The sequence below is a fragment of the Solea senegalensis genome, linkage group LG12 (genome assembly GCF_019176455.1).
Source record: "Solea senegalensis isolate Sse05_10M linkage group LG12, IFAPA_SoseM_1, whole genome shotgun sequence".
NCBI lineage: Eukaryota > Metazoa > Chordata > Actinopteri > Pleuronectiformes > Soleidae > Solea > Solea senegalensis.
In genome coordinates, this window is record NC_058032.1 from 22,425,061 (window position 1) to 22,434,380 (window position 9,320).

A 9,320-nucleotide genomic window follows, 5' to 3' on the forward strand; every position below is an offset into this window, starting at 1 on the left:
ATAATCAACCAGGGAAACACAGTAAAAATGTTCTTCAACTATGTGGGATAATCAGTGATCGTTTGGTTCTGCCTTCCCCCAGACTCTACGTATGTGTGTGTGTGTTTACTTTTATTTATGTCTTTGTGATGTCCAAAAAACATACAAATCTATATTTGTGAGGACATTTCGACCTTGTGCGGATATTTCATCTGGGCACCATAATGGCTCAGACCTGTTTTTAGGGTTAGGGTTAGAATTGGGTCTATAGGTTAGGTTTAGGGTTAGGGTGAGGGGTTCGGGAATGCATTATGTCTATGATTTTTGTAGGGAACTTTCATTTATCTGATTCATTTTTTTTTCTATGAGCAATTTCATGTGAAAAATGCTTTATCTGTGTTTATCATGTTCAAAATAAATTTCATTTTATCCATTCATTCATTCATGTGTCTTCACTAATAACAAGTGTGTGTGTGGGGCTCTGAGACTCAGGCAGGTGGGGACCAAAGCAGCTGAACACTGCTGTGAGACAGTGTTTGTACAGAATATTTACATAAAGGCTCTGGTATCAAACGAGAAGCAATATTTTCACCACTTTAATTGCGGTTCAATTTCATACTGTACTGTGTTTAGCTACAGTCCTCTATGTTGCCCTCTTTCTCTATCAATGTCCCTAACCCTCTTTCTTTGATTATTGACTTCATTTCCTAATTACATTATTATTACATTACATTACATGTCATTTAGCAGACGCTTTTATCCAAAGCGACTTACAATGGAATTGAGTACAATCAGCGAGGGGTGGAATCGAACTTGCGACCATTGCGACCATGATGTTTTTTTGCACATAGGGTACCGGTCTTAACCACTGAGCCACTCCACCCCCTTAAGGATCTTAAGGAATCTTAAGGAGTGAAAATTATTTGATTTGTTGACAGACCAGAGCCAGAAAATGTGGTCAGAAATTCTAAAGTTGGTGTATTAGCCAGTAAATAAAATAATTATAAGAATAAATCTCATTTTGGAGGTCATTTTTTTCAATAATTTTGTCAATTATTTTCTTGGGTTTGTGTCATGTTTTTTTATGTTTATACTGCCCTTGACAAAACTGAACTTACATAGCCCATTATGCATTGTATAAATATGCAATATGGTGAATTTGGACTGTCCCACAGTTCTGAGTACAACACACTCATAAACAATGGAAGCGAAGTTTAAACAGAATGCTGGTATAGGGGATACAGCGTTTGCCACTGACACATGCTAATGACCTTGCCAACCTTTACTGCAAATGATGACTCACATCGTAGCCTATCATTCAATAAATGTCAGCACTGTATAATCTGCTCACATCATACTTGATGTCTTAGTCAGGTTTATTAGATCCACGTTACATAGTGTGACTTATAATGATCTTATAGGATTGCTGAAGTGACAGAGTCTGTAGGAGGATTAAGAGCAGAGATGAGATGCATCTGCTTGTTCGGCCCAGACGCCAACACACCTGAAGTCTTTTTGTCATCGTAATATCTTTAGACTTTCAAGCATGTGTTCAACCTCTATGTAACATTACTGCAACGAGATCAATTATCAAAGTAAATAAATGTTGGATTCTGACAAGTCATCTCTTCTTCATGACCACTGTCAAATTGCCTGCCCAAAGCAATTTGTTATCATTTAATTTTGATTTATGCCCAGATAGGCATGGGATGATATAAAATCCCCCCCACACACAATTTTCTTGCCCAAAGTAATTGTGAAATAATAAATAATAATACTGTAAAGTTGGTATAGATAAAAAATAGGGGCCTTGCATTTTGTTGCCAGGTCATGTGACCGTGTGCCTCTAAATTCAACAAAATCTAATCTATTTTTCCGTGAGTTCAAGTGAATGCTTGTGCCAGATGTGTCAACTTTGAAAGGGTTCCCACAAGATGTTCTTCAGATATCATCATTATTTTACATACTGTATATAAAGTCCACTTTAAGGTTGTGGTCTGAATTTGCTTTTGAAAAAGCTTCTCATTTACCATGCATTAAAAAAAATTAAATGAATGAACATGGATTCCTTGACACATGACTTTAGAAACTCCTTTCACTGAGCTGCTTTGTTTCAGTTGTTGAACAGCAGTAATCGTCCTTTTGCAGCAAGCTTGTCAACAACCTTGGCAGATACACAGGTTCAGTGAGGCAGCTTTGTGTACACAGTGGGGGACAGGAGCAAATTACAGGGAGAGAACATGCCACAGGATGCACCTCAACACTCACAATATGAATGATGCAACAGTGACGTGCACTCTTGAATACTGAAACGTGTGCGAGAGGCTGAGGGAATAAAAAGAAGAGTCTGAGGACATCTGGTGGCCAAGTAGAGAAAAGCAGGTCTGAGATAGAGTGGCATCAGTAAACAGAGACTGTGCACTGCTATTATAAAGGAAGGTGTCCATGATGAATTGAAACATATATTGACAGTTGATTTAACATGATTTTGACCTTTCCTTCTCTCTTCCCTCTACAATTTCAAGGGTATTGATGTGAACACTGACACCGCTGCTGTCTGGGACAGAAGGATGAATAAATGTTGGCCACACACACAATATAAGCCTGTTTAAAAGTATGATATCTGAGGATATCTTGCTGTTGCTGCCTCCACCAGTAAACCCAAATTGGTTATTTTGTGACTTCTCTATTTGAAAACTGATTTAATTAAGTGGCACATATGTGTTTTTTTTCTTTTTTAAATTGACCCCAGGGTCAGCATGTAGAGCGCAACGAGAGAATCTATCCTGTCCATCATAATTAAACTAAATGTATTGTAACAAAGGGAAATGCCGTTAGACTTGGCAAGGAGGATGTTTCAGATGTTCCCTGGATTGTCCAAGCAGCACACTGAGCCAAATTAGGAGCAAAATGCTGAAAACCTATTTACGACAAGCAAGACACTAGATAACATTTTCAAACTTTTGAGCCTCTTAAACACTAATTTAGAAAAATGGAGGCTGGGGTGATGACAAAGCTCTGCCAGCAGCAGCAGAGTGAGGCAACATTGGTGTAGCAAAAAATTAAGCTTATTTACATGAGTGATTACAGCTGGGGCATATACGACTACTGTGTCCTGCATGAACTAAAACACGGCTTCATTTAACTCACACTCTCTATGGGCAAAATTTTATTCCATTAGTCTACTTGTTTTGTTGTGAGAAATGTTGACTGCTCCTGGTAACTGCTAAAAAAAGTAAAGACGTTGGTTGGACAGATGCATTAGTCACTACTGACTGATCAACACAAAATATCCCCAAACCAGAATGAGCTGACAACAACACAATGTCAGGCTAAATAAATGTCATGGAAACAAACACATTAATTCACACTGCATATGGCTGGGTAATATGTTATTGTCTGTTTTCTCTTTCCTATTTCCTGTCTATGCCTCTTGACTTGGACTTGTCTTCTGTTTACGACAAAATTGTTACAAACCAAAACAAGGCTAATTTCTAGTCCGTGAAAATAAGCCCGCGAGGGTCTTCTATGCTGCTGTCACTCCGATTGTGAAGAAACCTAATTACCCAAATTACCTCAATAACCTCTGTCCCATCTCAAAAATGCTTGAAAAAACAGTCGCTACTCAATGCCACACCAATCACCCAAATCACCAAGGACTTCCTCCTTGCAGCTGACTCTGTACTATCATCAGTACTCATCCTGCTTGATCTGACTGTGGCCTTTGACACCATCTCACACACTATCCTCCTAGACAGACTTCACTCCATGGGCATCACCCACGCACCCCTCACCTGCTTTAACTCTAACCCCAACCCGGCCGCGCTCAGTTAAAATTATTTACATCTGATCCAGTCCCGGTCACCACAGGTGTGCCCCAGGGCTCTGTCCTGGGGCCCCTAATCTTTATCATGTACCTTCTCCCCCTTGGCCATATCTTACATAAGCGCCACATTCACTTCCACACCCAGCTCTACCTGTCCACCAAACCCAACTCCATTCTCCCACCTTGCTCCCTCAACTGTCTCCTTGAAATAAAGTCTGGTCTCCCTCAAAAAACCCTCCATAAACTCCAACTGGTTCAGAACTCTCACCTCACTGTCCCTCCTGCCCATCTCTTCACCATGGAGACAAACTCTCTCCCACATTCCAAACTAAAAACTCAATAACCACACAGCACTATATTTTTTTTTTTTATTGTTTTTTATTACTAAATTATATTTTTTTTTATTCTATTTTAATGTTTTGCATGACCTTGAGTGTCTAGAAAGGCTCCAACAAATAAAATGTATAATTATTATTGTTGATTGTTTTGTTAAAAAACAATTTCACATAGCATTATTATTTTATTATTATTATTATTATTATTATCATTATTATTATATATCCATTGAATGCTTTTATTCAAGACTCTTGAATGAATTTCATCATGTGAGGATGAGGCGGAGTTGAGGCAAGGACATGAGGTAAGGGAAGAATAGAAAGAAAGTTATGTTTTATTGTTCCCTATCCTTTTTATATCACCTATGTGAGTACAATTACGTGAAGAATACACTGACTGAAAAACAACCAGCCACATTTAATATTGCTCAAAACAAACACAAACTCTCACTGCTGCACTGTTAAATTAATCTATACATTTCTGGCTGGCATTTCTGCAATAACACAAATATTTACGCTTAAAATGAAATTGTTATGATGTGACCTTTTTAAGTTATGACAATTCTATGCATTCTGTTTAATCAATATATATTTGATTCATAATATTTTGTGTATTTCATTCAATTATTTATTTAACATAATGATTATCAATGTAACAATATCCAACAAAGAACATATGTTCTAACCCTAACCCTAAAATAGGGTAGTCTTTAAAGTAGTGGCGGCCCAGAGAAAATGTCCCCACAAAGTCAAAATGTCCTCACAAAGATAGGTATGTGTGTTTTTTTGGACCTCACAAAGGCATAAACACAAACACACACACTCTCCATCCTGCAAGCATCAGCTCGCTCTTAAAAGCAGCAGCAGCTCCCTGTCTGACACCTCATTGATCTCCACTCATATTGTTTAATGAGGGGGTCAAGAAGTCACTGTAGTTGAATTCTCTGCATGAGTGCCAATCAATACCTTCCTTTTCTTACTTGTCTCCTTCCTCCTTACACTCAGCCCCCAAACCTCTCCCAATTGTGCCCTCCTCACCATCCAAAATCATGGACTTATCGATATGTATCTTGTCGGGGCTCCAAAATGTCTGCCAGCTGTACAGTGGCTGCTTTTTTGGCTGCCACTGAAGGGGCAGGGCCAGACTCCAATGTTCCAGCCAGCACTAGACAGGTATATTTAGTATTTAGCCATTAGCAACACTCATTGATTTAAACTTGCAGGGGGAAAGGGATAAAGGTGACAATATACCTCTGAGTTTTATTTTATTTTTTATTTATTTTACCTCACATTTCTCCTGTGTCCGTTTTTTCAATCCCTGCATGTATCATCGAATCCCCTGCAGCTGTACTAAATCCTGCCAGCCCGACTGTAATGACTGGAAAATGGAATGGAGGTCGAGGGTTGAGGCTGAGCCGAGGAACATTAAGCAGCTGATCAATAACACACTTGGGATTTTCCTGGTCACATTAAGTAGCACATCTAATATGCCCCATGCTCCGCGATGCTCTGCCCCACATCATTTAATTATGCTGTGATGGGTTACAAGCAACTCCACTAATTCAGTGAGATTCACGATGAAGAGGTCACTCATGATCTCTTTCTTTCTCTACTTTTCTTCTCTGCCACGTTCATTATCCTAAAATATTGGCATGTGTTGGAAACATGGTGTTCAATTCAAATAAAGGTTAATCACACTATTGATAATCACAATTGATCAACAAGGTGAAAAGCAGACATAGAAACACAATATGCCTCAGTGTGAGGATAGCATAGGGATTTGTGACTTACTGGCATGGAAAGTTCAATATTTTTTGCTCCTTATTTTTATGGGGTTAAGACCACAACACAGTAATGAGGTCATTTCTTTCTACTTGTACCCGAAGGTCTGGATTCATACGCCTGAAGTCCAAGAGTGAACGTGAGAGGGGAATACCTTCTTATAAGCCACATTTAACAGCAACAGTAAGTCTGCTCACTTTTTCTTGCTTTTTCTCTGTGGAGCTCACCCTTACAGTTTAGGAGTACATATTTTTACATCCATCCATCAATTGTCTTCTTCTTTATATACTATAAACCACATTTGTGGTTCTTGCAAGACCTCCTGATTCTGAGGACTCTGGGTCTGCGGCCTTTATTTTGCAAGGCTGGTCTCCCACTAACAAACAGTACGGGGAGTGGAGACAGCCCCCCATCTCCCCACAACAAGCTATTTAACCATCACAATGACTTTGAAGCTCTCAAATTAGGGTACACTAACTGTGCTTTCTGATTAAAACTGTAACAATGTGTATTGGGTGTTGGGTTAGGGTTAGGCTCATCTTAAATGTCCTATTTAAAAAAAAACACATGATGTCAAGCCTTCGGTCAGCAAATTAAGTACTCATTTGTAAAGTTGTAAGTTATCCTGCAGAAATTACAATGATGTGCTCATTTCTGAAAACCTAAGTATAAAAGCATTATGTTGTTGATTATACTGTGTAGTAAAAGCCTTCTCTCTCTCTCTCTCTCTTGCTCTCTCTGTAGACCCCCACTGTTTATCACTAGTTTGTGGGATGCAATAATGTTACTCAAGCCGTATCATTACTCTGCAATGTATATTGCATTGCACTGTTCAGGGTACAAGGACATAACACAGGTTTTTGCAAAATAAACAAGTTATCAGTGCAATAAAGTTCTATGTTTTTGTAATATTTTATGTACAAAAGAACATAACAATAATAATTTTTAATAATCATATTAAATGATTAGCCACCACACTAAAACACATAACTTGTTTTCCCTCAGGTTAAAAAATGTATTATTCCAATGATGAAGTATTTCAAGATTTAGTGTAATATTTTGACTTTTCCTCAAGTGTAAATACTTATTTTCTTACATCACAGACACCAGCCTTCAGAAATATTGTTGTTGTTAGTATTGTGAACTGTCAATGTGTCAATTTGTTTATCATAGTTATTGTACGTTAAGTGTTTTATTCCATTTATATTTCAGCAATGATCTATTATCACAATTACAGCACATTTTTGCATGTATTCTCTCTTTTTTTGGTTTAAGTCTTTAATTCAGTGATTTTACAGTATTACACAATCATATATTCAATTGTTATATTGTAAATTCAGTATTTTTGACAATGTGCAAAACCACTGAACTGTGCATGTGTTTCTTCACACATTCAAAACATACAATTCAAATACACTACGATTATTTTGCCGAAAAGTCTAAACTTGTGTTCATCACAGTTCAGCTCTGCTCATGATGATGATGATGATGATGACGAGGACGCCATCACACAAACATCCAATTCATTCTTTCATTACAGAGAGTGCCAGGCTATTGATTATCTGCTAACTAATAATTCCCACAGTCATAACAGCATCCATCTTTTCTTGAATATACTGTATATATGTATATATGTACAGTATATATATATATATATATATATATATATATATATATATATATATATATATATATATGAGCTGAATTTTACTGCAATTTTCTTTGTATGAAATGTTTTTTGTTTCTTTTTACACATCTTAGTAAAGCTAAAATTAATAAAATAAATGTGCATATGATAGATAGAGATGGGTATCATTAGATTATATTCAAACTGATACTGCTTTTCAATACCAATACATATCAACACACGTTTTATGAAACATGCAATATTATAAAAGATAATTGCCTGACCATGATACAATGATCGAATTAGACCACAAAACACTTTCCCTGCCTGCGATCTACATACTTCTGCCTTTTGTGTTGCAGTGACCAGATGTCCTTGCTAAAGAAGCTTCATACCGATCGTCTTGAGAGTCCTCAGTGCCTGAATGCAGAGGTAGGTGGTGGAGATAAGCGAGAGAAGGAAAAATGTCCTTCACACCTAATCACCAGAGAGCAGGTTGTTCTGTAGAAGACAATGGACTATGTAGTGAGGTGCTGTAAATCTTGTGCAATGAACTCCCTGACAGCTCTGTAACATCAGCTTTTTTAGTTGTTTTTTGAAGATTCATTTATAATTGGGCTCCATTCTATTTGGTGTCAATGCTGCAAATTGCTGGAATTGCTTCCTAGTTAGATGAAATGTTACCTCACTTTCAGACACTTGAGGGTATGCCGATGATCAAAAGAAGTGTGAAGTTTAACTTTTCTGAGGAAACATTTATTTAGTTAGTTCAGACACTGTGGATGGCGTGGCACCGGTGGAGGAACTCTGGAGGCACATGGTCTGCAAACAAAGCATCACAGGTGAGGTTAGGAGGAGCATAGGATAATATCACCCCACAAAGGGGGTGACGTTATCCAGAGGCTGGGTGTTACCACTCTGAGGAACGTTCTGGCACAGAGTGGAGGAAGGACCAGACTCAATAAGCTGTTGACATTAAGAAGATGAGGCGCAGTTGTGCAGCCAGCGAGCCTCCAGCCAACATAAGCCACACCCAGCCTCAGCAAATAAGAGCAGCAAAAACATCATTAGTCCATATATTGCTTCTAAATAGTGACATCTTGATTTGGCCCCCCTGGAAATGGTACATCAGTAAGCACAAGAAATCCATTCAAATCCAATCCAATTTATTTATAAAGCACATATAAAGCAACACCAAAGTGCTGTACGGTAATGAAGGCCACATTTTAAAAACATAAATAACTAACAAAGCACAACACACATGAGAAGCAAAAAACATAGTACACACAGCAAAAACTCACACTGAGTTGAATGTGTGTTTTAAAGACAGACTTTAAAACAGGAATCAACGAGGTCTGCCTAATTTGTAGCAGCAAACCAATTCCACAAATTGACTGTGCTTCCGCTTCGTTTTTGGGACGATCAAGAGCAGCTGATCAGCTGATCTAGGAACCGTGAGGGAGTGTAGCTGAGGTAAATCAGAGAGGTAAGGCAGAGCGAGGCCATTAAGACACTTACAAACAAACAGTAATAACTTAAAATGGATCTTGTAGTGTACTGGGAGCAAGTGGAAAGGAAGCCTGAATGGGAGAAATATGTTAATCAAATAACATAAATATGTTAATGCCTAGTATTTGTTAAAGGGCATGCAGCAGCATTTTGAACAGACTGGAAGCCTGGCTTACCCGGCAACATAAAGAGCCTTACAGTAATCGAGCCGAGTTGAAAGAATGCATGAGGTAAGAGAGAAAACTCATGATTATTATCATAG